A 14,144-nucleotide genomic window follows, 5' to 3' on the forward strand; every position below is an offset into this window, starting at 1 on the left:
TATACAAACACCACAAAACTATTCTCGATTATATTTCTGAATCTTATGTTACACTTAGTTAACTGTTTTAAATACATCTAATTAAGAAAGTTAGGTGTTAGCATAAACTATTAGTAATCAATAATATTGAATTTAGCACTGTAATGAGCTGTTGCACTTTCCCCCGCATATAAATATATTTTCATTGTTCAAATATACATTAAATCTGACTATCATATAATAAGCTAAATACAAAGCTAAAGAAAAAATAGGGTAAAATATAATTCAAAATATTTTGCTAACAATGTTAACTGTTTATGAATAATAAAATGTATCAAACAAGGAGTAGGATGGCACAGTTGTTAGTATGCTTTTTGTTTTGTTTATTTTACATAAATACATAGACATCAGTACCTGATGTCTCAGTGGCTTTCAAAATTAAATTATGCATGCAAACCTGTGAACTAGAAGGATAACTAAAATATCCATCCATTTCTAATGGTGGCGAGGTGGTTAGCATTGCTATCTTGCAGCACTGGGGTCCTAGGTTCAATTCTTGCCATCCTGTGTGTGTGGGGTTTGCATGTTCTCTCTGGGTTACATGGTTTTTCTCCATATGTGTGATATGACTCCCTCTCGCACTCCAAAACATACCGGTAGGTTAATTGGTTTATGGGAAAACTGGCCCTGGTGTGTGTGTGTGTTCATGTCTGTCTGTCCTGTGATGGACTGGCACTATGTCCAGGGTGTATTCTGCCTTGTGTCTGTTGCTTACTGGGATAGGCTCCAAATCCTCTGTACTGGATAAAGAGATTAGAAAATGGATGGAAGCAAAGGCACTGTGTGGATGGAACTAGACACAGTGTTAAAAACCCATTATGAAATGGCCCCATTCTTTCAATTCATGTGCATCCAACACACAGTTCAATGCTAGCAACTACACAAAATCTAAAATACAATCCTCATTTCAGTATCTATGTAAACATACAGTCTGTTAACTTCATCATCTTCATCAAATGTATGCCTAATAATAGAAATGTTAAGTTCTCTAAAGCTTGTGATAGTTTACCCAGTCAGCAAAAGATCAGCTACACTTAGAAGATGCGACACCGAAGACATGATTAATAACCTTTTAAATCTGAAGGGAGATCTAAAGGGATCCCCCCCACACACACACACCCGATAGAAGCAGGAAGCAGAAGCAGGGACAGTTGTCAGAAGGAAAGAAGGTGACTATTCATTGTTATTAAAAATGACTTAAATTCGATCATGTTGTGATAATTAGAAATATAAAAAGTCAATTAATTGTCCATAATATTGCTATTTTACTTTTTCAAAGAAATGTTTGTTAAAAGAAAAGTCACAACGCCAGCTAGATTTGAACACACAACCTGTGGGTTACTAGTGCAGCACGTAGACCAGCAGGCTACTGGGGAAGTCACACAAGCAGAGGTGAAACAGCCCTACACTGCCCTGTCGCAGTACATGGATATAATTATATCATTATTAATTTCTTTAGATACGCAATTCCATTTTATATTAGCAGAAAAGCTTAAAACTACCACTTTTTTACACACTATTTCACATGTTAGTTAAAGACTTCGATGCTTAAAATGTTTAGGGAGAAATGGAATACTGGTGTGTATTTTTTCTTTAAAGTACCGATTCCTGGAATCTGACTGGCTGACACCCTTCTGAAGTGGTACCACAATATCTGGTATACGGAAAAGAAAGCTTAGATAAAAAAGCTTGGATTCTCATGTATCTGATACAAGTATCTTTTAATACAGTCTTTGCTGTGCTCTTGAGGATCCTTGTGATATTTTCAGCTCTGGTTGAATGATAAGTGTCGCAGTTTAAATCATTTTTGTTCTTAGAAATTATGAAATGCTCTGTTAAAAGCAAGGGAGTTTTTATGTCCGTTACAGTAAAAGAAAATGCCTGACAAAGTAGGGCTTGGACAGATTCCAAGTTCTTGTACAAATGTGCTAAAGAAATGAGCAAAAAAAGTCATTCCTTTATTGTATTGGCTAGCTAATGTCCTGTCCTTGTTAGTTAGATCAACGAAATGCTGTGGTGTTTGTCAAAGAAAAAAATAAAAGTATTTTCATTTAAAATGACGGTTAGAAAGAATGTGGACCAGCGTAAAACTTTGAGTTTACAGCTTGTCCAAAGTCATTCATTATTAATACTTTTAGTAATATCTTCAGTAAAGGCTTTGATGCATAAAATATTTCTGCATAATTAAAATATTTATGATAAAGGTAGGTTGTGTACTTTTGTCCAACTGAGCAATCTTGCTTTTATAAAATATACAAACTTTTTAATGAATGATGATTAGCATGCTGTAATACACAGTTTAAATTTAAAAGCTCAAATGCTGTACATGAGAGGTTAAGCTGATTCTGGATACTTTTCGGCATGAAGTCAAATGACGTGATACACCGCGTGATACTGCGTTTTGATGCGATACGCCCACCGCGTATACCGCGAAATACCCCACCCGTTTTGAATGGCTGCATCTGTAATTAGATGGAGCCTAGCTTTCCTCAGGCCATTATCCATAATGCCCTCCTGCTTGCAGGTCAACACTGATAGTGAGCCACTGTTATCTCCTCTTGGCCTCCAGTTTAACTCATTTCTCCTGTTCTAGAACCAGCAAGAGGCTCTCTCTGCTGCCTCTCCCAACCTTCAAACTCATTCTGTCCCTCCCAGTCAGCTAGCCCAACAGCTTTCAGCATTCTCCACACTCCACATTCTCCACACTGATTTTGTGGCGGGATTGCGCAGGGAATCCTCTGCATCCAACGTCCAGATCTTCATATTTGACACTTTACCTCTCAAAGGCCTCCTAACATCCTTCCTCCCATGTCACCATCAGCTCAATGATGACAATATTTTTTTATTTCTGGGGACCACATTACCACATCTGGCTTTAGGTATGTTTGGACAGCATTAGGAAACTGCAGCTGCCTCCAAGGTCCTCTGTCGTGTTGCTTCCTTGACCACTTCTCCACTTCTCACCCCCCCGACAAATGCAAATGCATTTATATAACAATCAGAAATACGCTCTCATTCCCCAAGAGAATGACCCACCAATGAGAGACCTATAGACTATAGGGCTGGTACCAGGATTATACCCAACTACATCCCAACCTAATCACCCACTGTGATGTCATACTTTAAAAATCTAACACCCAACTAAATGCCAATGGTTAACTCACTGGCTCTCTCTTCTCTACATCTGAACTGGTAATCTGACTTTTCCAACCATGTGACTGCAGACAGTCAGAGTCGGGACTTAAACTTTTCTCCAAGACACTAGGCCAAGAGAATGAGTGGGTAAGACAGAATTCTGCCTAAAATATTATTTCTACAACAGAATAAATCTTGTGTTGGTGAGCCCACAGTTATTTTTGCCTGGTCAACAAAATAAGACAGTTGGACTCCTTGTTGACATTTAAAATATCCAGGTATATTCAGTAAAAACTATAGTCAGAACAAACCGAGTTCCCCAATCCTTCTGGGTTGTGACAGGACCCACAGATGACTGTGCACAGGCTGTTTTAAAAAACGTTCAATGACAATAACTTCTGGCAGAGCTGTTCTTGGCAATGCCAGGGAAAGCTCTGTTACTTTCTCTCTGCACCAGGACCTTCCCTCTATAGAATGAGTAAACACCAACCCAGTCAGGTCCATCTTCTCAGTGTGAATCTGATCTTGAACAAAATGTGGAGGAATGTCTGGCCAACAGATCTTTAAGTATAAACCTTCTCTATTCACACCATAATTCCAGAGAGTTGAACTATTATTACAAATAAGTTTGAATATTAAATGTATATTTTATTGTATGTGAGAATATGAATGTTATTTAAATATATGAGACTGATAAACTCTACGAGGTAGACTATAACGTCATAGTCCAGTGTATAGTGTACAGTGTACAAATGTATTTTACATTCTTTGTAATCCCTGAGCAAATGCCCAACCTGTTCTATCACAGAAGATCACTTCATGAATATATTGTACTGCATTTGTTGTTTTGTTTTACATGATTTGATGTAATATCAATCAATTTTATATTGTATATTTAGAAAACATGTGTGAATTTTTAAATTATTATGTTTGATTGATTCCAATTTCTAATTGTTACGGTACCCTCACATCACTACTAGCATAACTACTTTTCAATGTATGTAGTATATGATTCACAAAGCAGTTTTTCAATTATTTGCTTCAAATACACTTGCATTAGTTCAATGAGGTTTGTCATGTTCAATCTTTCTCTTAAATTATAATTCATCTCCATGTACCAGAAAAACGTCCAAATTGCATAAATTGTAGGGTAAAGCTACAGCCTATTCAGGCATTTGCAGGTAAAAACGTTTCAAAATAACCACATGTACTGTAAGAGTTTGATGCTTAAAATGTTTAGGGAGAAATTGAATACTGGTGTGCATTTTTTCTTTAAAATACTAAGACCAGCCATATACAGATGCAGCCATTCAAAACGCGTGGGGTACACCACGGTACAACGCTGTGGGCATGTCGCATCAAAATGGTATGATGCGGTATAACGCGTCATTTGGCATCATACCGGAATTTTCCATATGCAAATGAGATTATGTTACTAGTATCCGGAATCACCTTGTAAAATTGCCAGGAGGATCCAATAAAGTTTAACCTCTCATGTACAGTATAACATCTGAGCTTTTAAATTTTAAACATTAAACTGAGCAAGATTGCTCAGTTGGGCAAAATTACAGAACCTACCTTTATCATAAATATTTTAATTATGCAGAAATATTTTATGCATCAAAGTCTTTACTAAAGATATTACTAATAGTATTAATAATGAATGACTTTGGACAAGCTGTAAACTCAAAGTATTACGCTGGTCCACATTCTTTCTAACTGTCAATATAAATAAAAATACTTTATTTTTTCATTGACAAAAAGTAACACCACAGCATTTCGTTGATCTAACTAACAGGACAGGACATTAGCTAGCCAATATGATAAAGGAATAAATGACTTTTTTTGTTTATTTCTTTAGCACATTTATTTGAACATTTCCATCGATTGTACAAGCACTGAAAAACTGTCCAATCCCTAGTTCGTCAGGCTTTAAACAGAGTGTTTCATAATTTCTAACAACGAAAATTATTTAAACTGTGACACTTATCATTCAACGAAAGTTTAAAACATCACAAGGATCCTCAAGAGCGCAACAAAGACACCAGAAAAAGATATGTGTATCAGATATATGAGAATCCAAGCTTTTTTATCTACGCTTTCTTATCTACGCTAAGAAGTAGTCTTTAAAATTCTGGGGTGTGTGTATACCAGAGATTATGGCACCACTCCAGAAGGGTGTCAGCCAATCAGATTCCAGGACTGGCATTATCTGTTTTATAATCGGGAATATAATATGGAATCACGTATCTAAAGAAATTAATAATGATATTAATTAAAGGATCTAAATATCTAAATCTATGTATCTATATAGCTGGTAGTATAACTGTATTTCACTTTCTTTGTAAACATGTTTTGTTAACACCCGAATCGCAGGTGGATTCTGTTTTTTGTTATGGTCTGTAGCTCAAATCCTGCTTAACTAAAAATTAGACACAAGAAGAGTATTGTTGGACAATGTTGTGAGGCTCTGGCATAATTTCTCTGTAAACTGAAGAGTTATAGAGGAGACATGTTGTGTATCGCTTCTTTTTACACTTGTAAAAAAAACATTCCAGTGTTAATGCGACACGGAAGATAATATTAATAATGTTGCGCTTTCAGGCTTGTGATGCGTTGGTCGGTCGTAGAAAAGATTTAATCATTTAATCTCTTTACTGTACACATTTTAATCCGCTTAGTATTTGTCACGACTATAGTCCCCCCTCCTTAAGGGTGCTCCAGCCCTTTCACTAAAGACTTCATTCTCTGCACCTGTTTCCCATTCCCTGCCCACCTTAAAAGCCAGGCGCTGACGCTCTTCCGGGCTCTGCATCTGATTTCCATATCGTGCGAGTCCGGGACCAGGAAGCGCCTGGTCCCGTTAAGGTTTTAACCTCGGTTCCCGTTCCTGTTCCCCGTCCGCCGGTTCCGACCCGGCCTTCGTGGTTTTTAATTCCTTCGTCGGATGGATCTCCTGGTTTTGGACTTACCCTTGCGTTTTGGATACTCTATGGATTACTCTTGGATCGTTCGCCTCGGCCACATCTCCCCCGTGCACCAGCGCACCTTGGACACGCCCCCTGTCTTCTGCCCCGTTTTCCTGCATGACATTTCCCCAGTGTTTCCCCACTCCGTCGGACTGTGTCGTCCGCATAGGGTCCGGAAAGAACTGTTCGTTACAGAATGCAGAGCCAACACCTGGACCCCGCGGACGGCACCCTGGCAGCCTGGATTCCATCGGTTTTTTTTTTTCTCCCTTTTTTTTCTTAGGGCTTCGGAGCCGCCCTGAAAAGGAGGGGCGTACTGTCACGACTATAGTCCCCCCTCCTTAAGGGTGCTCCAGCCCTTTCACTAAAGACTTCATTCTCTGCACCTGTTTCCCATTCCCTGCCCACCTTAAAAGCCAGGCGCTGACGCTCTTCCGGGCTCTGCATCTGATTTCCATATCGTGCGAGTCCGGGACCAGGAAGCGCCTGGTCCCGTTAAGGTTTTAACCTCGGTTCCCGTTCCTGTTCCCCGTCCGCCGGTTCCGACCCGGCCTTCGTGGTTTTTAATTCCTTCGTCGGATGGATCTCCTGGTTTTGGACTTACCCTTGCGTTTTGGATACTCTATGGATTACTCTTGGATCGTTCGCCTCGGCCACATCTCCCCCGTGCACCAGCGCACCTTGGACACGCCCCCTGTCTTCTGCCCCGTTTTCCTGCATGACATTTCCCCAGTGTTTCCCCACTCCGTCGGACTGTGTCGTCCGCATAGGGTCCGGAAAGAACTGTTCGTTACAGTATTGAATATTTATATGGAATTTTACCACTAAAGAGACATTTTAGTAGCTAAGCATAAAAAGCAGAGGAGCATAACGCATATGAAGGTCATAAACGATATAAATTTAGGAACATAAACATATTATGTAAACTGTATGTTGCTGGTATTGGTATTTTAAAGAAAAAATACACACCAATATTTCATTTCTCCCTAAACATTTCTCCCTAAACACACCACACAGCTGCCAGCGCACCTCACTGTGCCAGGCAACCACTTTGTCACACAGCTGCCAGCGCACCGCACCGTTCCCGGCCACCACTGCGTCACACCACACAGCTGCCAGCACACTGCACCGTGCCCAGCCACCACTGCATCACACAGCTGCCAGCGCACCTCACCGTGCCAGGCCACCACTGCGACTCACCCTGCAGCCGCCAGCGCACCCCACCGTGCCCGGCCACCATTGCATCACACAACTGCCAGTGCACCTCACTGTGCCCGGCCACCACTGCGTCACACCACACAGCTGCCAATGCACCTCACCGTGCCCGGCCACCACTGCGTCACACAGCTTCCAGCGCACCTCACCATGCCTGACCTTTCCAAGCCTTGCTTTGGCTTGTGAAACTTTTTTTTTTAAATATGGCACCATTAGACATGCAATACACTGGGATAATGGGGTCTTCTTCATGACTCAATAGCTTTTTAAGCACAACAGCCTCAATGCTGCAACTAAGTGTTTTACACACCAGACAGTCCCCCTCACCTTATACAACCTTGCTTTCGGTTGTGAAACCTTTCTTTATTTTTTTAATGATTTTTTTTACTGTAATCAAGTGTTGTGCACACTAGGCAGGCCTCTTGACCTTTCACAGTCATGCCTTGTTGTGTGAAACGTTTATTCTCTTTTTAGGATTTTTTTCCCCAATCAGAGGCTCACCACAATTCACACTCAACCACATCACAGATCTATCACATACGCCTCAGGATGGTGACGTCACTGCCTTTCATATGAATCCTTTCATATGGAAACATTTTGACACTGTGCTTAACAATCTTAGGAAGATCACAAAACAAGCCTGTTAGCCTGGTTTTTGCCTAAAAAAATCACGCCCGAGAAAGTGAAGTACTGGAGCATTAACTAGCAAAGGTGTTTCACAGACGTAGGCATAGCACGTAATTCAGGCTTTATGAACTCTAATAATTAATAACCCTACTTAATCAAATCCCAGGTGTGAGTTCATAAAGCCTGAATTACATACTATGCCTACGTCTGTGAAACACCTGATCATCAGCTCGAAAGATTTCAGTGCTCTGTTTATATTCTAATCGCAGTGGGGGCAGGGTGTATGGGGACATGTTTGGTTGACATTGCATTGGGGATCTGTGTTCTTGAAACCTGAAACATTTTCTCTGAAAGCATTTTCTTCCCAGTTTAGCTGATCTTTTGCTGCCTACACATGCTTACACAGCTCCCTAGGTAAATTATCTTACTCAACTGAGAAAACTTTAGAGAACTTAACATTTTTATTATTAACAAATTGTAAATACGACGTTTACATTGGTTTTATTAATGTCAGCTGCGTCAGCCTGCTACGTTTCAGCTGTGAATCCTTCTTCAGGTGTGAGGGTCTTCAGCTCAAAATGAAACGCTTGGAGTTTGTAACGTAGGGCGCTCTGAATGAGTTAAAAATTAATGCAGGAAAAATGTATTTCCCAGAAGCAATACTGATTCTTATTAAAGCCCGTTTCTGCCAGCCGTTTCTGTTAAAGAGAAAAAAGTTTTGGTTTACCAAAACTCATACAAATAAAAGAAAACACACAAACTTCCACAACATGACAATTTTCTCTTTTTTTTGCGATCTAAACAGTTCTATACACATATAATACCGGTGTGGCTCTGTTACTGATTTTTTTTTATTTATTTTCATTTTTTTAAGTTTTAAGTTTCTGCCAGGGAGTAAAAAAAACCCACTATGGTATTCTCTCCAATGCAGTGCAGTTAAAACTGTTTACTGTTACTGACCATACTGCCTGCCTGCGGGCACTTTTCCTGTCTGTGGGGGAGGGTGGACTGTCTTTCATTAGAAGGTTAGCCTATTCTACTCTGAGAATGTAGAGGGGGTGGAAAGTGGCAGCGGTCATTTAATTAGTATCACAATTCGCACTGATTCCCTTGCGAAGATATGGACATAAGAATATTTGTGCGTGGTCAAAAAAATTGCATAAAAATGACAAAGTTAAGGAGGTTTTGTGAAAACTTTATATCGTGAAAAAATAAAGTCTTTTCGTTTCAAAGACGATTACAAAGAATGTGGACCAAGGTAATATTTTGAGTTTACAGCTTGTCCACGGTCATTCATTATTAATACTATTAGTGATATCTTTGGTAAAGACTGACAGCAGGAACATTCCTATTCTTTACTCAGCAGCTTATTAAAAACAGGGTGTTCAAACCATTTTTTTGACACAGAAGAGTGACAGCTTCGCGTTGTAAATCTGTTTTTCTGTGTTTACAAAGAAAGTGGAATACAGTAATACTACCTGCCATATAGATACATATTTTTAGATATTTAGATCCTTAAATTAATATCATTATTAATTTCTTTAGATACGTGATTCCATACTATATTCCCTATTACAAAATGGATATCCTGAAATCTGACACACATTCGAAGAAGTGCTATATTCTCTAATATACACCCCGGAAATTTGACTTCACTGTTTGATAAAGAAATCTTTAAGACTACATCTTAGCGTAGATAAAAAAGCTTGGATTCTCATGTATCTGATTATCTTTTTCTGCTGTCTGTTGCGCTCTTGAGGATCCTTGTGATATTTTGAGCTCCAGTTGAAACATAAGTGTCGTATAGTTTAAATAATTTTCATTCTTAAAAGTTCTGAAATGCTCGGTTAAAAGCAAGGGAGTTTTTACATCTGTTATAATAAAAGAAAATGCCTGACCAACAGTTTTTCAGTGCTTGTACAATTGATGGAAATGTTCGAATAAATGTGCTAAAGAAATAAACAAAAAAAGGAATTTATTCCTTTATCATATTGGCTAGCTAATGTCCTCTCTGCTAGATACTTGTGACTGTGTTTCTGCGTTGCTTAGCAACGAGGAACTATATTCTCAGGCGGAGGAATGTAAACAGCTTAAGTTTTGTGTTAAATATTTTTTTTTTAATTAAAATTAATTCTATACAGCAATTGCATATTTGGGGACCGTTTTATTAACCTTTGATGCTTAAAATGTTTAGGGAGAAATGGAAGACTGTTGTGTATTTTTTTCTTTAAACTACCAAGACCAGCCATATACAGTATAGTTTACATACAGTAATATGTTTATGTTCCTAAATTAATATAGTATATGACCTTCGGATGTCTTATGCTCCTCTACTTTTTATGCTCAGCTACTAAAATGTGCCTTTAGTTGTAAAATTCCATATAAATATTCAATACTAAGCGGATTAAAACATGCCCAGTAAAGCCCTTAAATGATTAAATCTTTCCACGACCGACCATTTTGAATGGTGGCTATTTTGAATAGCAGCATCTGTACAATACAGTTTACATGCAGTAATATGTTTATGTTCCTAAATAAATATCTTTTATGAGCATGTGAAAGGCATGGCAAATCGGAGATTCTCAAGACTTACTTTGTATGATTGGAAACGAATGCATGATCAGATCAACAAAATGTTGTGGTGTTACTTTTGGTCAATGAATAAATAAAGTATTTTTGTTAACTAAGACGGTTACAAACAATGTTAACCAGGGTAATACTTTGAGTTAACAGCTTGTCCAAGGTCATTCATGATTTATACTATTAGTAATATATTCGGTATAGACTTTGATGCATAAAATATTTCTGCATAATTAAAATATTTATGATAAAGGTGGTAGATTGTGTACTTTTGTTCAACTGAGCAATCTTGCTTTCATAAAATATACCAACTTTTTAATGTATAATGATTAACATGCTGTAATACACAGTTTAAATGTAAAAGTCTAAAGAGTATACAACTTAAATAGATTGTCCCTCAGCGGTAATCGGGATTTGAAGGCTGGTGTTTTCTGGCGACAGCTCAAATGCTGTACATAAGAGGTTAAGCTCCAGCAGGCGGTGATTCCAGATACTATTACCTTACTGCAGTATCCTACAGTATGACGCATAATGACGTGTTATGACGCGTTCTGATGCCACACGCCCACTGCGTTTTACCACGGTGTACCCCGCTCGTTTTGAACGGCTGCATCTATATATAATTGTTTGTGGGGAGCACTGTCCTAATAAACCAACACTTTTGCACCTAAGTGCAATTGCGGCTGAGCCATCATTCTGTTTTAAAAGGACTCACTTGGTCACCCCTGTGACAGAGGTAAAAAGTATTCAAAGATGTTACTTGAGTAAAAGTACTTTTACTTAAAAAAATAAGTAATCCAGTTATAGTAAAAATGTAAATTTGAGAACACTACTCATGTAAAAGCAAAACAATACTTAACAATCTCTTATTGGTACTCAAGTATTATAAGGTAAATAGCTGCTGTCCTTTCTGCTGTTGTGATGACTTTATTATTTTCACTGATTTTCCCAACCTATTATATTTAAAAATATTGATGTTGCCAAACCAGAAAGTGAGACGGTATGTAAAAAAGGTCTGTCTACCTCAAAGTTAAGTTTCCTATGAAAAAAAGAGCCTCTGTTGGCCTTTTTATTAACAATCTCACAACATTTGTCACATCTTAGGTTTGTGTCTATGTCCAGTCCAAGTAATTGTTGACAATTTCTACAGTCTGTCTGTTAATTACAGTAGATTGGAGAGCTGCTGTATGTTTCCTAAATGTTCTTTTTTTTCCAAGACTGAAAAATCATTTAGAATGGGCCCATGATTTTCTTGAGATTTTAAGAAACTGGCCAGGGCTGGGTCTTTACTGATATTTTTGTGTTTGCTCTTACACTCATTAGTGGTCAAAATGTATAGTATGGGGGACAAGACACAGTCCCGTGGTAATCCAGTGGAAGTGTAGTGAATGCCAGACCTGTTAAGACCTGTATGTTAAGAAGTCTAGGACCCTTAACTCTTAAGTTATTGTTTAAATTAAAGTTCTTTGAGGGTTTCTGTGTAAATTGACCGTTTCTGTAAGATGGTGGTTGTTAGCCTAACAGTTTTTGGAATGGGAATAAGTACCTTCCACAGAAAGGGGATGATGTGTAAATTTAAGGACATCAGAAAAAAGTTAAAAACATACCATAACTGGTCTACACAAGATTTCATGAACGCTTCTACACACATTGTCTGGATCTGCGCCTTCCCTTACATTAATTTTCGTTAACCATCTATGCAGCTCTACTGATCACTGGAGGTAGTGGTACTTTTTAATTCAAAATGGGTAAAGAACACATTTAAAATAATTGCATCTATTGAATTATAACTAGCTTTTTTAATTAAACCAGTTAGATAATTAAAAATGCACATAACCCCATGTTTCTTCAAATATGTTGGCAAGTTGATATGTAGGCTGAGACTCCCACCACCTGCACTTATTCCACTAATGTAATGTAAATTTAATCTAAACTTTATGTAAATGGACCATACAAAATGGCATTTTTCTATTAAAATCATTGTGAATTAGCTATGAATTATATCATTTTATAGGTATTAATAATTATAATAATTACAATTGCTTACACTTACAGATGCAGCCATTCAAAATGCGTGGGTGATACCGCATTATTTTGCGGTGCGTTTTATGCGGTCTACCGCAAGTTACCGTAAATTCTCCTATAATACCGCAATTAAAATAATAGTATCCGGAATTTCCGCAAGGTGGAGCTAGTAAAGCTCAACCTCTCATGTTTGAGCTGTCGCCATCAAAGTCTTTAACGAAGATATTACTAATAGTATTAATAATGAATGACCTTGGACAAGCTGTAAACAAAGTATTGCCTTTGTCCACGTTCTTTTTTTCATTGACCGTCTTTGTAAAAGTAACACCACAGCATTTCGCAATCACGCATTTGTTTCCAATCATGCAAAATACAGTCATTTTTTTGAATTGATTCACCATGCCTTTCACAGGCTCATAAAGAGATTGATTAAGGAACATAAACATATTACCGTATGCAAACTGTACTGTATACAGTATGTATATGTATATTTAATGTCTTAACTGTGCTCGTTTAAGTATTGAATATTTATATGGAATTTTACCACTGAAGGGAAATCTTAGTAGCTGAGCATAAAAAGAATAGGAGCATACTGCAACGCGTGTGAAGGCCATAAACGATATTAATTTTGGAACTTAAACATACAGTATATGGCTGGTCTCGGTACATACACACCAGTATTCCATTTCTCCCTAAACATTAAGCATCGAAGTCTTTAACTAACGTGATATCGGAGTCAACAAGCATACTTTTAGAATTTGATTAAAAGGGAATATAATATGGAATCGCGTATCTAAAGAAATTAATAATGATATAATTATATTAATGTATAATGTATATTCAACACAAGAATAGTACACGCTGTACATTGTCTGTTGATAATGTTTCTGTAGTGCTTTTTCAGCACTCTGCACGTGACCTTGCCAGTGGCGCTGTGGGTTAGGTTCCTGACTCCCACCTCACATGGTCTGTGATCGAATCCCACTGTTTTTTTTTAACAAACATTTCTTTGAAAAAATGAAACGTTTACTGAGTCAGAGATTAATTTAAACCTCACTCGCACCAAACAAATTTATATTTCTAAATATCACAACATGATCGAATTTAAGTCATTTTAATAACAATAAATAGTCACCGAGGCGTTACAATATAAACATTTATATTGATTTAAATCGCGTTTAAATCGCCTTTATTTAAAACCCATAAATAAAGCTGATACTGTTTAGACTTAATTATTTAAAACTGTATTACAGCAGCACAATGCACAATGCAACGTAAATCGCTATCTTTGTCTTCTGTGTAATAATGTTCACCTCTCTGTCCAGCAAATTAACAATAGTAATAATAATGAACTTTATTGTATATGGCGCCTTTAAAGGTGGCTCCTCAAAGCGCTTTACAGGTTAAAAACAATAACAACAATACTGTTAGGCTGGGCAAACGATTTTTTTTTTAAAGAAATACAAAATGAGATATAATGATGTGTTCTGGCTTAGACATTAACGAAGAGCATAACACGTGGGCGGCGTAGAGGTCGGCTCTGGCTTTCCCATC

This window comes from Lepisosteus platostomus, chromosome 10 (assembly GCF_059453375.1).
Source record: "Lepisosteus platostomus isolate fLepPlt1 chromosome 10, fLepPlt1.hap1, whole genome shotgun sequence".
NCBI lineage: Eukaryota > Metazoa > Chordata > Actinopteri > Semionotiformes > Lepisosteidae > Lepisosteus > Lepisosteus platostomus.